General features: G+C 39.6%; 1 protein-coding gene across 2 annotated transcripts in view; it reads left to right on the forward strand.

The window, feature by feature from the left end:
* CRHR2 (corticotropin releasing hormone receptor 2) overlaps positions 1-21,515 on the forward strand; it is a 168,102-nt gene that overhangs the window by 41,969 nt on the left and 104,618 nt on the right. The gene's annotated exons all lie outside the window — the stretch shown is intronic.

Raw genomic sequence — 21,515 nt, forward strand, 5'->3', positions numbered from 1 at the left:
TTTTTGTTTTCTCCATCCAAGATGTGGCGTATAACGAGTTAGGTTTCTTGCAAGTTGTTGGGGTGGACTTAACTTTGAGGGGGGGTGGAATTTAAGAACAGGATGCTGTTCACGATGCAGGAACATGTGTCTTCCCAAATTCTCTCTTTGTGTGTGTGTATGTGTAAATTAGTGTATAAGGTATTTATTAGTAAACAGTGCGTCAACCTCAACTTCTGTGATGTGTAGAAATCCCTCTGTGCGTTCGTGTGCTAGGATGATAATCCTACCTGCTACTAGAATTCCTTTCTCCAGTCCAGAAAAACAAAATAGCTAAAGAGAGTTAGCTCCTCTATTACAATATTATGTGTCCAGTCTGGTTAATCTTCCTTCTTCCTGGTGCCGACTTGCACAGCTTTGATCAAAAAAAAAAAGAGGTCACAGTCCTTTGCTATAGACAAGCTGAAGGCATTCTTGAATTTCAGTTTTGCAGGTGCTGCTGTTCATTTCTAAGTGCCTGAATTGTCCGTTTCTATTTTGTATCACACAAATGTAAAAATTAGTTTTATTAGCCGGGGTGGGGGGGGGGGGAGGTGCTTTCTACTCCAGGTAGTCCTCAACTTATGACCCCAATTGAGCCCAATGTTTCTGTTGTTAAGCAAGACATTTGTTAAGTGAGCTTCGCCCCATTTTACAACCTTCCTTGCTTCAGTTGTTAAATGAATCACCACAGCTGATAATCTGGCTTCCTCATGGGTTTTGCTTGTCAGAAGTTTGCAAAAGTTGATCACATGTCCCCAGGATACTGCAACCGTCATAAATATGAACCAGTTGCCAAGTGTCTTGAGTTTTGGTCCCATGATTATAAGGATGCTGTAAAGGTCGTAACTGTGAAAAACGGTCGTACGTCAACTTTTTAGCGCCGTTGTAACTTTTAATAGTCACTAAACAAACTGTTGTAAGTCTAGGACTACCTGTATATGTGGGAGACGTATTAGCGGCTGAATACAGGGAATCCTCAAATTATGATTGGTCACTTAGTGACTGTTCAAAGTTACGATGGAACCTAAAAAAGGGGATTTATGACCAGTCTTGAAGGCCACATGACTACAATTTAAAGCATTTTTTTCTAGTTTCCAGAGCGAGTACGAGGTCTGCTTAATACCGGCAGCCGCCACAAAAAAAAAAGACCGCAAATTCAGGTGCCAGCTCAATTACAATTACAATTCTACTATTCGTACAGAATTTTCGTGGGGGGGAGGGCTGGTATTCGGGTGTGAAATTTAACATTGATCATGCTGGACTCTTTGGGCTGATGGTAAATTTGGACAGAATAAGACAGAATTAGTTATTCCTTCTAGGAAGGAAGAATTACATGAATGTTGGCAGTTTTTCCGTCGGACGAAATGAGTTTAGCAATAAACCAAGCAAAACACAATAATTGTCCGGCTGAACTTTCAGTGCTCAGTTTGTAAAAAATCTAATGCCGATCGATTCTGGAATCCTTTTCTCTCATTTCAAAGTTAGTGAGGAAAAAGAGAGTGAAACGGCTTGTCCTTATGAGAAACTCCACTTTCACGATTCTTATCCCTTAAATAATTCAGGGCAGAATCGCGGTGATTGGATGGAGCTGATCGCTTACTGGCCGGATGCCCTTCCTGACGCCTTGTAGAGTTTGCAGCAGATTTTTTTTTTCTTTGTGTCCGCGGAGAAAGAGATATCTGCCGCTATCTAGGATTGAGGGAAACGATTGTGTATTATTTCACACTGTCAAGCCTTGATTTTAGGATCTGGAAACGCATCCTGGTATTTTGCAAAATCTATGAACGCCAAAGGCTGAAAACGGGTGAAATCCACTTAGCTTCCCTACCGGTTTGCAAATGTTTCTCGCGCCGCGCATTTATGAATCATCCACGCATGCATAAAGCCTTCTGTACACGCACAGAGGCTGAAAATCATCGCAAAAAAGGGATATCATGACATCCACGCGGTTAGGCAGGGCTTCACGCAGTCCGGCCCTACTGTATCACGTGATCCGGTAGGAACTAGCTGAATTTCACCCCTGGCTGGAAATAAACGAGTCACATTACAGATAGTCCTTGCCTTATAACTGTTCGTTTAGTGACCAAAGTTACGACAGTACTGAAAAAAGGGACGGTTTCTCACACGATCATTGTAGCCTCCCTGTGGTCATACGACCAAAATACAGATGCTTGGTAGGTGGCTTGCATTTATGACGGTTGCAGAGAGGGTCACGTGATCCCCTTTTGTGACCTTCTGACCAGCAGAGGTCAATGGGGAAGCCAGATTCACTTAACAACCATGTTATTAGCTTAACAATGGCAGGGATTCATTTAATAGCTGTGGCAAGGAAGGTCGTAGAACGGGACAAAACTGATTTTGGCTTGCTTGGCAAACAGAAGTGTTGGACTCGGTTGTGGTCGTAAGTCGAGGACTGTCTGTAGCTCGTGATAGTGAATCCCAAGAAGTGTTTTTTAAAAAAATATGTTATATAAAAATATATTCTCGCTTGTCCTGATTCTTCCAGCATTCCATTTCATTAGGCTACCTTTGATGGTAATATTTTGGTAAAAAGAAAATCGTGTCTCCTTTTCCGCTTTATTCATAAGATGCATAATTCTGGCCACTTAAAAAACATGTCCCCTCTTGCCTGCTTTCTTCCCAGACTAAAAGGCTCCAAGGTCACAACTTTTCCCTGTACAGAAACTGTTCCAACCTCTGAGCCATCTTTAGCTCCACATTTATTAACCCTTTGGAGTTGCAGTGACCAGAAGGGCACACAGTGACAGTACTTGTCACTTAGCGACCATTTGAAATTATGACAGATCCTCAATGGTGGGAGCTGGTTCTGGAGGTCCAACAGTGACACGCACGCATGCCCCCCCCCCACAGTCATCCTTTTTGGCCACTTCCTGGCAAAAAGCAAACATAGAAATGCATTGATTTGTTTCACAATTCTGGCCTGTGAATTTACATAATTTACAACCGTGATGTTTGCTTAATGACCAGTGCAAAAAAAAAAAAGGTCATAAAACCAAATTAGTCACATAGTTAATAACTTAATACTTAATAACCATCATGACTTACAACAGAAATTTCGGTCTCTCTTAATGTTGTAAGTGAAGGACTATCTGTATTCCAAATGCAGGCATACAATTCAATTCCTACAAAAGCAGTTATTTTTACTTATTAAATTCCTGCTCCTCCCATCTCACTGATAAGATGACTCTGGGCAGCTATATGATTATGTTATTGGTATTTGTGATTATTTTAATATGCTGTTAGCATATTTTCCCCCCCTCTTTTAACTCTTTACCTAATTCCACACTCACAAAAAAATCCAAGAAATTACAAACTTTTCATTTAAACTTGAATGATCCCTATTGTGAATTTTAACCCCACATCAGGCTCACACACGTATGCTAATTCTTCAGGGGAAAAAGTCCCCTTTAGAATTTTCCTAAGGATGAGAACAGAGATGGGTATATGTGCTTAAGGATGCTAAAGAACAATTATCAAGGAGGAATTATTCCAAGGTGATCTGGACTTAGTCAGAAATATGAATTACGTTACTACATATGCTCACCCTAAGACTTCTCTAAATGCATAATTTAAAATCAATTTTGCAAACAAACAACAATGGATGTATAATATATTGGGCTATTATATTACTGCACTGCTTCCACTTGATTTTTTTTTTTAATGGGAGTTGAAGTCCACAAGTTTTAAAGCTGCCAAGTTTCAAGACCTCTGCCCTGGTTGTCTGGTCTCCTCTTAAAATCCTCCACTGTTGGAGCACCCATGACAAGTCGGACTGATTAATTCTTATAGCTGTCACAAAATTTCTCCTTAATTCTGGATTGCTTTTCTCCTTGGTTAGTTTCTATCCATTATTTCCCGTCCTGCCTTCAGGTGCCTTGGAGAATAGATTGAGTCCCTCTTCTTTGTGGCAACCCCTTAGATATTGGAACACTGCTATCATGTCACCCCTATTCCTTCTACCCAGTTCCTGAAACCGTTCTTGTTATGTTTTAGCCTCCAGTCCCCTAATCCTGCTCTTCTCTGCGCTCTTTCCAGAGTCTCAACTTCATTGTTTTATATCGTGACGACCAAAACTAGATGCAAAATTCCAAATGTGGTCTTATAAAGAGCATTATAAAGTGGCACTAACACATCGTGTCACCTTGATTCTAACTTCAAGAAGCAAAACGGAACATAGGAAGGTTTTCAAGCTTACAATTTGCTGAAACTTCTTTAAAAGTTAGAGCTACGATGGTTGTTTCAGATGATTTTTTTTTATTTGCATTTATATCCCGCCCTTCTCCGAAGACTCAGGGTGGCTTACACTATGTTAGCAATAGTCTTCATCCATTTGTATATTCATCTATTTGTATATTATATACAACGTCAACTTTGGGCCTCTGTGGCTCAGACTGATAAGACAGTCTGTGGCTCAGACTGGTAAGACAGTCTGTTATTAACAGCAGCTGCTTGCAATTACTGCAGGTTCAAGCCCCACCAGGCCCAAGGTTGACTCAGCCTTCCATCCTTTAAGGTAGGTAAAATGAGGACCCAGATTGTTGGGGGCAATAAGTTGACTTTGTATATAATATACAAATGGATGAAGACTATTGCTTAACACAATGTAAGCCGCCCTGAGTCTTCGGAGAAGGGCGGGATATAAATGCAAATTTTAAAAAAAAACTTATTGCCCCCAACAATTTATTCTTTTTTTTCTCTCCATTTTTCCTCTTGGTTAGAATTCCTTTCCTTATACGTGGGAAGGATATAATTGATTGAATAATATCTTCTCTTGACTTCTCTTGATAGTTTGCTTCCTTCTTAAACTTGAAGTCATCCCTCTCCAGTGCAGTTTTGCAAAGGATCTTAAAAACAATCTTTTTCTTCATTTTAACCTACCTGGTTTGCCACTGCATCTTAGGTTGGTTGAAATAATGGAATTTTGACCCAAGCCAAGATAAAAAGCAATGTTTTAATGTCACCTTAGTTCAATAACTATAATTGAAATCGCCAATAGGCAACCTAATTATACTTGCAATCTGTGGAGTTTCATCTCCAGCCCATTTTTAAAAAAGTAAAGAAAATCCCTAAATCAGAATTAGGAAAAGAAGGAGCATTACATGATTTGGCTGGGTAAGATCTGTGGATATAGTATCTTAGCTGGAATGAAGAGGAAAAGAGGCCACAAAAGAAAATTATTACGTTGTTGTTGCAACTATGGAATGCTTCCATAAATCTGTTTGTTTGTAAGATTGCACTAAATCCATATTTTTTTCAACAACAACAACAAAAAAAAACAAAAAACCCAGAAGGGATCCCCCCCCCCCCAGAAAAACATATTATTGAATCATATGCTAGAATGAGTTGGTGGATTGTGAGCTTCTGCGCTGCAGGGCCTGACTGCCTTATGAACCTATAAAGTGGTTTGATTTGTTTATAGCCTGGTTCGTTTAGAGAAAGCATGTAATGTGAATGCAGCCATTAGCGTTTATGATCCCAGCAGGTGGCAGTGCCTGGCTTACCTTAGAATACAGAATATCATTGGAAGAGACCCTTGGAGGTCTTCTAGTCCAACCCTCTGCTCAAATAGGAGACTCTATGCTTTTTCAGACAAATGGAGCACCCACAACTTCTGGAAAGCAATCTATTCCACTGATTCATTCTTCAAACCTGCAGGAAATTTCGGTCAATGGTTGCAAACCACAACTGCTCAAAGTTACAACAGCACTGAAAAAAGTGACATCACTTTTTCACACTTAATAAATATGGCCACAAATTCCCACAGTTACGTGACAAAAATTCAGATGTTTGGCATACTGACTCATATTTATGACGGGCGCAGTGTCCCTGGGTCACGTGATCCCCTTTTGTGACCTTCTGACAAGCAAAGTCAATGGGGAAGCCAGATTCGCTTAACAACCGGTTCGGTAACTTAATAACTGCAGTGATTCACTTAACAACCGTGGCAAGAAAAATCATAAAATTGAGCAAAATTCTCTTACCAACTGTCTCACTTAGCAACAAAAATTTGGAGCTCAATTGTGGTCAGAAGTTGAGGACTATCTGTATTGAAATATAAGGAAATAGAGGCATACAAGGAGATCATATCAATAATTAAGAGTTCTCATGTATGAAAAGTTGAAAAGGGGACATTGCTGTTACTTTTCCAAGCTGTTTAAATTAAAATTTGTTTGTTTGATGAAATGCAGCTAGAGTGGATGCAGTTCAGATGGGCCCAGCTGTTGAGAATCTGTTGTCTGCTAAGCTATGCCTTAGATGTTTGTATTTTTATTTAGCAAGTAGCTATCCTGTTGATCAAAGGTGAAAAAAACAGGGGAATTTACAACAATTAAAAAGAAACAAACCATAAAAAACAGCATTATTTATTGCAGACCAAAAAAAACCAACCTCATATAAATAAGTCATATTAGCAAGTAGCAGAAATGTTGTAGAAGATTATCAGGATTCAAGGCATATACGGAAAATCCAGAAGGCCTTCCAACAGAATTGAATGAGAAAGACAGAAATGGCAGAAAGTCAAACTTAGTTGGAGGAGCAAATCTGTCCACAGGAAGTTTTTTCCAACAATGACAACTACTAAGACATGTGGACTTCAATTCCCAGAATCCTCCAGGCAGTCATGAATGGATTTCAATTCCCAGAATCCCCTATGCTTCTGGGGCAGTGGTGGGATTCTGCTGGTTCTACACGATTCGGGCAAACCGGTAGCTGGGGCTGCAGGAGGCTCCGCCCACCTGCCCTGACATCATCACATCCTTTTTTTATGCTCTGTGCATGCACAGAAGGTCCTGCGCATGCGCAGAGGTAGTTGCTCACATTTGCGAACCAGTAGTTAAGATAAATCAATACCAACCCTGCAATGGTAGATTGTTCCTTCTTTGGTCCGGTTCTTGCGAACCGATAGTAAAAGCACTGGGAGGCTCCGGCCACCCACTCGGACATCATCATGAATGATCTGCACGCTTGCTCCCGTTGTGAACCGGTAACTAAAGTTGTGGAACCCACCCCTGTTCTGGGGGAATTCTGGGATTTGAAGTCCACACATCTTAAAAGTTACCACTGTTGAGAAATACTGCTCTAGGAAAATGTAAACAACATACAAAGGCATTTAATCATGCTTGGTGTATATATAAAAAAGCTAATAAAAATTGATTCAGATACATACATTGATGTGGAGGGTTTTAAAGATTAATATTCAATCAAAGCCAGAACTTTTCCTTTTTAGGATCGGTGGATAAATAGAAAAGAGATGCATGGAAAATTATTTCAATATATGATTGCTGCGGTGAGATTATTTATATGTTCAAAGATGGAAAGATTCTGCATTAACCGTCAAGGAGGGATGGTTGGTGAAATTGACAGAACTCGCTGACATGAACAAATAGGCTTTGATTAGAGAAAGGTTATTATTGACATTCATCAGTGACTTGAAACCTCATATGGACTTTTTGTGTGAGAAAGAAAATAACTTTGTGATTTATGGTTTTGATGATTACAGAGAGAAGGGAATTATGATGAAATTGGACAGTCATTTTATTAGAATTGTATATATAACTGCCAAGAGGGATATTGGAAGGCGTATCTTTATATATTTTTCATTTTTTTTTAAATTTTGTTTTTGTTTTCTATATCTTCCCTGGAACATGTTTGAAGGGGCCACTTTAATTATGAATTGGCTTGAAAACTTCCTAAGAAATGATCAGACAAGATCAGTGTTTTGGGGTCTAGTCCTTGACTTATGACCATGTTTCAGCCCAAAATTTCTGTTGCTAAGTCAGACAGTCAGAAGTGAGTTTTGCCCCATTTTACGACATGTCTTGCCAAAGCTGTTAAGTGAATCTCTGCCATTGTTAAGATAGTAACATGATTGCTAAGTGAATCTGGCTTCCCCATTGACTTAGCTTGTCAGAAGATCACCGAAGGAGATCACGTGACCCTGGGTTACTATGCAACCGTCATAAATAGGAACCGGTTGCCAAGTGTCTGAATTTTTGATTATATGACCGTGGGAATGCAGCAATGATCATAAGTGTGAAAAAGTCACCTTTTTCAGTGCTGTTGTAACTTTGAACCAGAGGTGGGTTTCAGCAGGTTCTGACCAGTTCTGGAGAACCGGTAGCAGAAGTTTTGAGTAATTCGGAGAACCGGTAGTAAAAAATTCTGACTGGCTCCACCCCCATCTATTCTCTGCCTCCTGAGTCCAGCTGATCGGGAGGAAATGGGGATTTTTGCAGTATCCTTCCCCTGGAGTAGGGTGGGAATGAAGTTTTTACAGTATCCTTTTCCTGGAGTAGGGTGGGAATGGAGATTTTACAGTATCCTTCCCCTGCCATGCCCACCAAGCCATGCCACACCCACAGAACCAGTAGTAAAAAAATTTGAAACCCAATACTGCTTTGAACGGTCACTAAATGACTGGTTGTAAGTCAAGGACTACCTGTATTTACTTATTTATTTGTTAAATTTCGGGGTGACTCTGGGAAGCTGTTAAACCCTGTCTAGAATCAACTAGGATCAGTTGTACCAGTAGTTCTTACGACCAGTTGCTTAATAAACATTTGAAGATACATCTGATAGGAACTTACGACCCAGATCCACATTTCCAGCAATATTACAGCTGTTTGCAGCATCCCATGGTCACGTGACTACATCTTATAACAGTTTTGTTAACTGTGACTTTTGCTTAACAGCTGCTACATTCACACAGCCTCCACCTTCGCTGAAAGACTGCTGCAAAAACATTATAAAATCAGGTTGGTCACATGATCACTCCGTTTTATGACCGTTGTGTCTTACGACGATGATGGACAATCTCCATTACGGTCATAACTCGAGGTCTAAGTTAACAATTCAGGGTTTTTCGCGATTAATATCTCCACTTTCCGTAACATCTTGAAAAATGCACCAGGGTTTTGCTGGATCAGAAAGCTACGTTCTCTACTTAGATGAGATTAAAAAATATTTTCAAAGGCAGCTTGGTGTCACGTTCCTTGTTTCTTGGCCTTGTACAGGATGAAATCGTTAAATACGTTGCTAGGTTTTTCTTAACAGTTTGGTGAGGGGTTTTTTTTTTTTTCTTCCTTCAGATTATCAACCAGCAAAAGAGGATTTCAACTCATTTCATGTTTTGGCTTGCGCAATCCTTAATGAACATCGAGTCAAACTGTTGGCTAAAAAAAATAGTGTTGGTTTTTTCCCCCTTCTTTTCCCCCCTGTCTTTAATGGTGCAAAACCTCCCAGGTAGCTTTTAGGAAATCACTAAAAATAGAGCAAAAACAGAGTTCAGTGACACTAGCTGCACCTCTTCCCAATATATTTTTTGCTCCTTCACTGTGGTTTTTCACACTTCAAATTGTGCGTGGCTTCTACTGGGTTGTGTCGGGCCATCAGGTTCACATCTGCAAAGCAGAAAAAATCTGGTAGCCCCTTTTTCCACTCCTAACTATGATTAAAAGGGAGAAGCTTTAGTGAAATGCAGCTCCCTTCACCACAAATGACGCAAAAATTAAAACTAGCAGCTGGTTTTTCAGTTCACCAAATCTTCTGTCTTTTAACAAAATTTACAGAGCGTCCTCGACTTCCAACTATTTGTTTAGTGACCATTCACAGTACTGGAGAAAAGGGGCTGACAATCAGTCTCGCACTCACAACTGTTGCAGCATTCCCCTCAGGAATGTGATCCAAATTTAGAACTTAGCTAGTAGTTTACTGGCTGGACTCGTGTATCCTTTAACTGTAGTTTAATCTTGGCTTATTGACTCAACCACAAACTAGATTCAAATGTTAAGCAGGGAAGAGAGTCTAGGGTTACAAAGCAATTAAACTGAAATCAAACCACAGAAGATATTTAATGCCCACTAGGCCTATATCTCTTTATATTTTGGTATAAAAAAACCTGGAAATATAAGGTCTGTTAAAGTTGAACAGCCAGATTGGAATACAAAAACTATTTATGACCACTAGATGGCAGCTAAAGAGTTTCCTGTACCTCTCAGCTGCCCTCTAGTGATCACTGGAGTATTCTGTTCTGTTCTGTTCTATTTTCTATTCTATTCTATGTTCTGTTCTACTCTACTCTACTCTACTCTACTCTACTCTACTCTACTCTACTCTACTCTACTCTACTCTACTCTACTCTACTTTATATTCTATTCTATTCTATTCTATTCTATTCTATTCTATTCTATTCTATTCTATTCTATTCTATTCCTATTCTGTGTTCTATTCTACTCTAGTCTAGTCTACTCTACTCAGCTCTACTCTACTCTATTCTATTTTATAGTCTATTCTGTGTTCTACTCTACTCTATTCTACTCTACTCTATTCTATTCTGCGTTCCATTCTACTTTACTCTACTCTACTCTACTCTGTTCTGTTCTATTCTTATTTTATTATTTTAGCCACCCATCTGTTCAAAGTAGCTCAAAGCAGCCTACTTTCACATAATTTTAAGATTATCCTACAGACCCCAAGAAAATTTTCAAGATTCTCCACAAGTAGAGGATAAATTCATTCACATCTTTGGGGGGATATATCTTGGCCTCCCGGCCCAAGGTTGACTCAGCCTTCCATCCTTTATAAGGTAGGTAAAATGAGGACCCAGATTGTTGGGGGGGGGCAATAAGTTGACTTTGTAAATATACAAATAGAATGAGACTATTGCCTTATACACTGTAAGCCGCCCTGAGACTTCGGAAAAGGGCGGGATATAAATGTAAATAAATAAATAAAAAAAACTGGCATGCATTTACAATGGTGGCATTGTCCCAGGGTCATGTGGTCATCACTTTTGACCTTCCTAGCTGGCTTCCACCAAGCAAAGTCAATAAGCAAAGCCGACTTCATTAACAACCATATGATTCATTTAACAACTACAATGATTTTAATAACCACCATTGGAAAGAGGAGGTGATCTTGGGTCTGACTCATTTAACAACTGCCTTACTTAAGAGCCAGAACAGATATTCTATTCAAGAATTTTTGGTCATAAGTCAAGAACTGTCTGTATTAGTCAGAAAAGGAACTCTTGGGCTTCTTATTTTGGACCAGCAAATTCAACCTATATATCTACAAGGAGCAAATTTCTACTTGATGGGAGTTATTTGCTGCCTGCCAGCTAGAGATAAGTACCAGGGTGGATTTGATTTAGATCAAGTGGATTTAAATCACGATTAAAATCACTAGTAAAAAGGCTTGATTTAAATCATAATTTTTAAAGAGCAGCTGTCATTTCTGTTCCACAGCGGTTCCTCCTCTGACCCGCTGTGGACTTACTGACCGTCCCAGTCACTTTAATGGGACGGCTGGTGATGCGGCAGTGACATAATAAGGGGAAGGATATGGCAGGCAACAGGTGAGTGGATGCTCCCTAACAGGCGCTGCCATGATGGATCTGAAATGACAGGTGCTCTTTAATATTATATTTATAAGCTGCTTAGAAGGTTTCACTTTCATTTTTTACTGCTTGCCCTTCCTCCTCACACTTAAGGGCCTGGTGGTACAGATGCATTTCTCTTCAAACAATCATGCAGTTTGTAGTGTACATAGATTTACTATGGGATAAAGGAATATTTCTGAACTTCATTTCATGATTTATCTCAAGGTTATTGTGAAATTGAGTGAATTCATCAGTGCAGTGCGTGTGATCTCAACTTGCAGAGCTTGGATTCATTGAATGACTTTACCAAAAATGTAAATATTGTGGAATATACAGCCTCATGCGACATAACTAAGCTCCATTTCATGCTGAAAAAACTAAATTATTAATTTATCTTAAATAGAAAACTATCTTTAGATAGATTTTTTTAACTCCAAAAGCATTTTATTAAAATAATTTTGATTAAAATAAAAAATCTGATTTAAATTTAAAAAATCCAATTTGAATTTTTAAAAAAATCTGATTTTTTAATTTAAAAAAAAAATCATCGATTTTTATCTACCCTGGGTAGTCCTCAATTTGCAACCATTCATTAGCGACTATTTGAACATATAAAATGACTTACGACCTGTTTTCACACTTATGAACATGGCAGCATCATAATTCAGGCACTTGGCAACTGGCATGATTTTAAAATTTTTAATTTGCTTTTATGGGTTTTAGATTTTTGTAAATTTTTATAGGGTGTTACTGTATTTTAAAATTTTTGGCCAATCGAATAAGTTTTTTAAGGGGTTGTTCTTAATATTATATGTACTGTTTTCTTTGTATTTTATTCTGGCTGTGCACCGCCCTGAGTCCTTCAGGAGAAGGACGGTATACAAATTAAAATATTATTATTATTATTATTAGTTACGACAGTTGCCCTGTCCCAAGGTCATGTGATCACCATTTGTGATCTTCCCAGCCGATTTCCAGCAAGCCAATCAACTTAAAAAACTTATTGCTTAACATAGTGTAAGCCGCCCTGAGTCTTCGGAGAAGGGCGGGATATAAATGCAAATAATAATAATTAAAAAAAAACAAGCCAGAGAAGCTGGATTCACTTAACAACATGCTTCATTCAACAACTGCAATAATTCACTTAAGAACCATTGCAAAAAAAGATCATTAAATCAGGGAGAGCTCATTTAATCGCTGCCTTACTTAGCGTGAGCTTTGAAAACTTCTGGATATATAAATTGCTGCTGATGCCTGTCCCAATTTTAATCATAAGGTGAGGACTACCTGTGTTTACTTTATCTAATGGGCATCCTAGAAACTACTCCCAATTCCCTTCTCAAACTTTTTCTTTCATTATCAAAACCTCTTATCAGAAAGCTTTATTGAGCTTCAAGAACCCGGTAATAAGTCCCTTCCTTCAACCCATCACAAACGTGGAACATACGCTGAATGAACAGTCATAACTCGAGGACTGTATTATGAAAACAATATGGAATGACCTTGATGCTATTTCAACCAATGACCATTTTCAAATACATTTTTGCACAGGTGGGAATTTTAAAATCCATTTAAATGTTGTTGTTGCGATGAAAAATGGGTTTGTCTATCGTTATCCAGAGAAAAACCATTTCTACCAAATTTTCAGTTATTTACCCCGGTTGGAGGAGGCCGTTCCCCAAAGCAGTGTTTCTCAATCTCAGCAATTTTAAGATATGTGGACTTCAATTCTCAGAATCCCCACAACTAGCTGTAGTTGATTAAGAAAAGCAAAAGGACACGAGTTCAAATTCTACCAACCAGAACTTGAATGAGGGTTCCGTGACCAATTAAAGAGGAATGGCAGAGAGAAAAAACAACCTCGAACTAAGTTAGTTGCTTATCGTTTCTTTCTTAATCAGGGTTTTCACATTTTGTTTTTTTTAAAAAGAAAACTAGTAAGTTCTGTGGCCTGAAAAATTTTAAAACCCACTGATTTGGGTTCTGCGTGGTAAAGATTTCATGTTGTTTTTGCACCATCAAAAGCTACATGGGTCGTCTCAAGCTTCAAAGCCCTGGTGTGTGTTGCGGTAAGTGTGCCATTTGCTTCCCTCACTCACAAGGTTAAGCTTCTGTTTACTTTTTGTTTTACGGTGCTTATTTTAGCATTTATATTATGTACACAATCTGTTCTGAGTGCAACAAATTCGAGCTAATGTAAAAAAAAAGGGAAGAGGGGAAAAGCTACTGGTAATTTCCTAAATTCTTGCGGAAAACAGCAAGTGAAATAAGGAGAACGCAAATGGATCCAAGATTGCAGAATTGCTGTTGTAGAATTTTTTTGGCTTGTAGAAGTACAAGGACCAGAGAATAGAATAGAATAGAATAGAATAGAATAGAATAGAATAGAATAGAATAGAAATTCTTTTTCTATTCTATTCTATTCTATTCTATTCTATTCTATTCTATTCTCCATTCCATTCTGTATTTACTATTCTATTCTATTCTATTCCATTCTATTCTGTTCTGTTCTAGAACAGCATAGAAAAATAATGAATAGACTAGAATAATGAATAGAATAGAATAAAAATTTTATTGTCACTTTAAATGTACACTAATCAGCGTACATTAAAATGAAATTTTATTGCATACAGCTCTCAAAGGGTCTCCACCTCTAATATACACTACATAAACATGACTGCTAGATAGACAGACAGACAGACAGACAGATAAGCAAATAAATACAAAATTATGCATGTACCCACATATATTATATGACACGGAGAAAGAATACAGTCTAGTTTGCATGCATACACATACATGGCGAGAGAAACGAATCTTGCTGAGTTTACCAGATGGATGGCATAAGGAACAAAGCTGTTACAGAATCTGGTAGTCCTGCTAGAAATACTTCGAAACCTCCTTCCAGAGGGGAGCAACAGAAACTAGAGACCATGAAGGAAGAGTATATGTGTGTGGGGGTTTCTAATAATTCTCTGAGCTCTAAGCACATAGGGCTTGTAAGTGGAATCCTGAATGACAAGAAACGAGTTCCCTATAATCTTCTCGGCTGTCCTCACCACTCTCTGTATGGACTTTCTATCTGAAGCTCTGCTGACCCCCCACAAACCAACAGAGAGGCAGTTTGTTAAAATGTTCTCAGTCGTACCTTTGTAAAAAGTGGCCAAGACAGAAGGAAAAGGATGTGTTCTCCTCATCTGACGCAGGAAACGCAGACACTGGTTTTCACACTTCACTAAGATGAGAGTAGATTCAAACTCCTGGCCAAAACACAGTGGGGTTTATGCCTCAGCTGTCTAGCGGCCTTAATAGTTTTCCAGGGTGAAGGAAGAAACGATCTACAGTCAGGGAAACTAGTGTGTCTCATCAGATTTAAATTCGCAGCTGTGTGGGCTTAGTAGAGAACCAAATCAGTTTTAACGCCTGATTTTCCTCAAAACCGTTCAGCTTCATCAGTTGAGGAAGAAGCTAAGAAAATCCGCTGTTAGACCCCTTGCAATTTGCCTGCCAAGCAAATAGAATGACAGATGCTGCTGCTAATATGACTCTGCACTACATCCTACAACATCTTGAATCTCCAAAGACCTAAGGAGCTCAGCATTCAATACCATCATTTCAGATATTCTTCTAACTAAACTAAATCAACTAGCTATACCTGGCTATACTCAGAGGTGGGATTCAGCTGCTTTTGTCCGGCTCATGTGAACCAGTAGTGGCAACTGCAGGAGGCTTCACTCACCCGCTTGAACGTAATGCGTGAAAAAGGAGCATGTGCAGGGGCCTCTGGTGGCTCAACAGAGTAATGCAGTCTGTTATTAACAGCAGCTGCTTGCAATTACTGCTGGTTCAAGCCCCACCAGGCCCAAGGTTGACTCAGTCTTCCATCCTTTATAAAGTAGATAAAATGAGGACCCAGATTGTTGGGGGCAATAAAAGTTGACTTTGTATATAATATACAAATGGATGAAGACTATTGCTTGACATAGTGTAAGCCGCCCTAGTCTTCGGAAAAGGGCAGGATATAAATGCAAAATAAATAAATAAAAAGGCCGTGCACATGCATAGGGGGTGAGCGTGCCTACTCATATTTGCAAACCGGTAGGAAGGTAAGTGAATCTCACCTCTGACTACACTTGTCAATGGATCATAAGCTTCCTAACAGACAGGAAGCAGCAGGTGAAGCTAGAAAAAATCACATCAGATACCTTTGCAATGAACACAAGGGCCCTCCAGGGCTGCGTGCTTTCTCCACTTCTCGCTCTTTACCAATGACTGCATCTCAAAAGATCCCTCGGTTAGAGTACTGAAGTTTGCAGATGATACAACAGTGATTGGTCTCATTCAACAATGAATCTGCATACAGACGGGAGGTTGAACAATTAGCCTTGTGGTGCAGCCAGAACAATCTTGAACTAAATACACTCAAACCGTGGAAATGGTGGTGGATTTTAGGAGAAACCCTCCCATACTACCACCTCTTACAATACTAGACAACACAGTGTCAACAGTAGAGACCTTCAAGTTTTTAGCTTCTATCATATCTCAAGACTTAAAATCTAACATCAAAAATGTCATCAAAAAAGCACAACAAAGAATGTTCTTTTTGCGCCAACTCAGGAAGCCCAAACTGCCCAAGGAGCTGCTGATCCAGTTCTACAGAGGAATTATTGAGTCTGTCATTTGCACCTCTGTAACTGTCTGGTTCGGTTCTGCAACCCAACAAGAAAGACACAGACTTCAGAGGATAATTAGAACTGCAGAAAAAATAATGGCTACCAACCTGCCTTCCATTGAGGACCTGTATACTGCACAAATCAAGAAGAGGGCCGTGAAAATATTTACAGACCCCCCTTGCATCCTGGACATAAACTATTTAAACTCCTACCCTCAAAAACAAAGCTATAGGGCACTGTAATAGAGACAATAGACACAAGGACAGTTTTTCCCCAAACACCATCACTCTGCTGAACAACTAATTCCCACAACATTGTCAAAACTATTTAATAAGACTATATTACTATTCTTCTCATCCTTCCTAGTACCTATCTCTTCCCACTTATGACTATGTTGCTTGCATCTTTACAATTTATATTGTTTTATTTGTTTTCTAGTATGATTTGATTGCTTATTAGTAACCTATGACTATCACCAAGTATTGTTTCCTATGATTCTTGATGAATATATTTATTTTTTTCTTTATGTACATTGAGAGCATATGCACAAAAGACAAATTCCTTGTGTGTCCAATCACACTTGGCCAATAAAGAATTATATTCTATATTCTAAATGAGGATGAGCATGAATCTAAAATCTGCCTTTGCTTTTTTGTTTGAAAAGCTAAAGGGCCTGATATTTTGCTAAAATGAGGGCTGAAATACCAGGTTTACTTCTGGAGTAGCCATGTTGGCTGAACTGGGCATAGGGGTCCATAATCCTGAAAGCTGGCCAGTTAAAAAAATAAATTAAAAAAATAAATGATAAGGATCAGTCAAGCCTTCTGACTTTTGCATCATGCAGGAAATAATTGGATGGAACTCATTACAAGAAACTGGGAGACTATGAGTTCTAGTCTTACCTTAACCATGAAAGCTGGCTAGGTGACCTTGGCCAATCACTAGGAGACTATGAGTTCTAGTCCTACCTTAACCGTGAAAGCCGGCTGGGTGACTTTGGGCCTTTTACCAGGATACAGTGAGTTCTAGTCCCGCCTTAGGCATGAAAGCTAGCTAGTCCCTCTCTCAGCCCAACCCTCCTCACAAGATTGTTGTTCTGGGGAAAATAGGAAGAGGAATGTGTGTTAGATATGCTCGTCACTTTGAGTTGTTTATAAAAATAATGCAGGTAGTCCTCAACGTACGACCACAATTGAGGCCAAAATGTCGGTTTTTAAGTGAGACATTTGTTAAGTGAGTTTTGCCCCATTTTACAATTTTTCTTGCCACAGTTGTTAAATGAATCACTGTGGTTGATAAGTTAGTAACTTAGTTGTTTATTTATTTATTTATTTATTTATTCATATTTTTATAGCGCCCTATCTCCCTAGGGACTCAGGGCGGTGTACAGCCATCTAAAAACAACATAAATATACACAGTAAAACATTAATCTAAAAAACTTATTAAATAGGCCGAATATTTAAAATAGACATAAATAATAAAACCCCAAGTTAAAACCAAATCTAAAATTTAAACAATTAAAATTTAAGAATCTAGTCCAGTTGTTAAGCGAATCTGGCTTTGCCGGGGATTTTACTTATCAGAAGGTTGCAAAAGAGGATTGTATGACCCAGGGACACAGCGACCATCATTGTCAAGTGACCAGCGTGCTCCCATAGAGAGGGTCTCCTCAGGGTGCCGTCGGCCAGACAATGTCGGCTGGCGACCCCCAGGGGGAGGGCCTTCTCTGTGGGGGCCCCAGCCCTCTGGAACGAACTACCTCCAACGTTGCACCAACTCTCTGACCTCCGAGCCTTCCGGCGTGAGCTGAAGACTCTTTTATTTCATCGAGCAGGACTGGCCTAATAGTTTTTAATAGTTTTAATTAGTTTTTAATGGGTTTTAGCAAATTTTTACATTTTGGCCAATTAAAAAATTAGTTTTTTTGTAATTGCTCTTAACTTTTGTATTATTGCTCTTACTTGGCTGTAAACCGCCCTGAGTCCTTTGGGAGAAGGGCGGTATAAAAGTTGAAATAATAAATAAATAATAAATAAATAAGTGTCAAATTTTGATCATTGGGGATGCTGCAAAGATTGTAACTGTGAAAAGCAGTTGTAAGTCACATTTACATTACAGTGCCGTTTTAACTTTGGTCACTAAACGACAGTTGTGAGTCGAGGATTACCTGTACAAGGAGGATATACATTAATTACCTAAATACTATAAATAAAATAAGTTGACGGCCTTCACTAGGATGGATGCTTTGGGTGAAATTCAGGAGGCATCAGAAGGTTGCAAAACCTGAACTCATCACCCCGGGACACTGCAACTGTCGTGAATCCATGCCAGTTGCCAAGCATCTGAATTTTGATCACGTGATCATGGAGATGTTGCAACAGTCATTAAGTGAGAAAAACTGCCCTAAGTCATTTTTTCAGTACCATTGTACTGTGTGTTGGGTACTGTGTACCCAAAAATAAAACCCTGTCTTATATTCTTTTAAGCCCGAAACAAGCATTTGGCCTTATTTTAGGGGAGGTCTTATTATTTTGGGTGTGTGTGGAAGAAACCAGAGGAAATGGCGAGGACTGGCGGCGCATGCGTTTAAATTTATTTATTTATTTATTTATTTGCATTTATATCCCGCCCTTCTCCCAAGACTCAGGGCGGCTTACACTATGTCAAGCAATAATAAATGTTTTCAGGGAGGGTTTATTTTCAGGGGGAGGCTTATTTTAGTGCACGCGCTCAAAAGCTCGATTGGGCTTATTATCAGGGGATGTCTTATTTTTGGGAAAACTGGGTAACTTCAAATGGTGACTAAACGAATGGGTGTAAGGCAAGGACTACCTCAGTGGTGGGATCCAACCGGTTTGCACCACTTCGGCCAAACCGGTTGTTAAATTGCTGGCTGGCTCCGCCCTGCCCCACCCCTTCCAGAAGTCCACACACATCCCGTTTTGGCTATTAGGCCCGAAATGGGGTGCAGGGGTGTGGGATGGCCCCACCGGCAGCCCGGTTTTGCTCCCAGGAGCTGCAAGCAGGCCTACTAGGTCCAAAACTGGATGCTGGGGGCCGTGCACCCACCCAGCCCCGTGGCCCATTTTCGTTCCCAGGGGGCTGCAGGAGGCTGAGTGCTGCCTGTCATACCCCCTGGCCATGGCCATACCCACCCAGCAGAGAACCAGTTGTTAAATTATTAGGGCATTAGGGCAGAGAACCGGTTGTTAAATTATTCGAATCCCACCACTGGGCTACCTGTATATATAGAACCCACAGGAGTCAAAAACTAATCTTCATTCCAGCCACCCACATTTCAAATAAATAGAATTAAGTATATTTTGCTGTTAGATTTTTATTTTGATTAAGCTTCCCTTGCATGTTCCTTTGTCCCAGGAAGTACCAGTGGTAACTGAGTGCAAAAAAAAAACCCCAAATACTTTTCAAGAAGACAAAGAAACACAGACATTTTCTTTTTACTCTTGAAAGTATTTTCAGATTAGTTGAGCAAAGACATGTTCTTCTAAAAAGAAGCACCAACTTTTTTTCCAAAGTGAACAGTTCCAGAGATCTGTCGTGGGAATCTACCATCAAGGATGGGCAACTATAGCCCCTTTAAGACAGGTGGATTTCAACTCCCAGAATTCCTGAGGCAACCATGCTACCTCGGGAATTCTGGGAGTTGATGTCCACAGGTCATAAAAGGGCCGTAGTCAACTACCTATTTTAAGGGCTGATTGCTTAGTCTTCCATAGTCTTATCTTTTTCCCTTACCTGTGAAGATAGAAGGCTTTTATCTGAACACCTGGGTCTTTGGATATTAAGAACAATGGAGGGAATAGCTGCTTTCGTGTCATAATATTCTTCTGAATGCTGTTAGAACAGGGAATTTTTGGAAATTCCTTTATACGTTGGTCCAACAGGCCAACTTTAAAGGATGGTGTTTGTTCTGTAATCCTTGCTGTGTGTTTCAATAAATCAGAATACCCCAAATCCACAAGCTGTATTATTATAGGTAGTCCTCAATTTATGACTACAGCTAGGGCCAGAATTTCCATTGCTAAGCAAGGCGGCTGTTAAGTAAGTTGTGCCTGTGACTTTTTGTGCCATTAAAGGAATCGCTGCAATTGTTAAAGTGAAACATGTGGTCATTAAGCAAATCCAGCCCCCCTCCCATTGACTTCGCTGGATAGTACGGTCACAAATAGCAATCACATGACCTCAGGAGGTTGCAACTTTTGTAAATGCATGTCCGCTGCAAGCAGTCCAGTTTGATTACGTAATTGAGGGATGATGTTAAGATGGTTGTAAGCGTGAGGACCAGTAAGCATATTTTCACTGCCGTTGTAACTTTGAAATGTTGCTAAATGAATGATTGTAAGTCAAGAATACCTTGCACATGGCCCACTGATAGACCTAGCTACAGATGATCTTGGAGCTCCAGATGTTCAGACACTCCATAGATTAGGATTCAACATCATTCAGTTTCAATCGACTCTCCTGTTCAAATTTTGTATCTCTTGTTACTTCATTACCTTTTTGTTGAACACACTCGTATTTTGATTTAATTGCTTTTCAGGAACTATGTGCCAGGCGCAAGCCAAGAACCAACATGTTACAATTATTCTCTGATGCATTCTTTGTATAAATTGGTTCGTTAAAGAGGCTTCGAGAGCTGCAAGTAAGGGTTGTGCTTGGTTGTTGTCCTTTTCTAATTGCTCGTTTTCTTCGTTTGGGGTGAGAGGAAAGAGCTTCTTAATTGGAAACAGCAAAGAATAAGACCAAAGCATGGAACATTCTCAACAATCAGGAGATCTTAGAGAGAACACGGTTGAAATGCTTTTCTTTCGGGTTTTGCGTTGTTGTTATTGTTAAAGTAGCAGTTAAGGTGTTACACAGCTTTGATGAGTGCACTGTAGGAAGACCTTAACGGCCAGAATTGAGGACAGTCCATCCTAGAGAAGATCTGTCATCAGGAATGAAGGCGAATATACCATATGTGTCCAGGATAATGTTGCAGGATCAAATCTGTCACCGGGTCTTTAGGTTTTGTCTTCTGAGTTTTCGGATTTGTGCTGGAGCCCATCTTCAGGGAACTTCTCTCTAGCCTGTCATCCTGATTGCTAGAGTGGAGTTTGATGGCCAACTCAATTCATCGGTCAAATCCATGCAAAGGTTCAGTTCCTTTGAGAAGACCACAAAGCTAATAAAGGCGGAAGGAAAGTATAGAAGAGGACAACCAGCAAGAAGGTAGATATGACGCTCAGCAGTGATGAGTGCCTTAGAAGAACAACTTGGAGACAGGCTCTTCTGTAGAACATCTGTGAGGTCATTAAGAATTAAGACTAGTTGGATGATACTGATTGATACTAGTTCATTCATTGGATGAATGAATGCAAAGATCCCTTCTCCTTTGATCCCCGTAATGTTGGGAAAGGTG

The sequence above is a fragment of the Ahaetulla prasina genome, chromosome 4 (genome assembly GCF_028640845.1).
Source record: "Ahaetulla prasina isolate Xishuangbanna chromosome 4, ASM2864084v1, whole genome shotgun sequence".
NCBI lineage: Eukaryota > Metazoa > Chordata > Lepidosauria > Squamata > Colubridae > Ahaetulla > Ahaetulla prasina.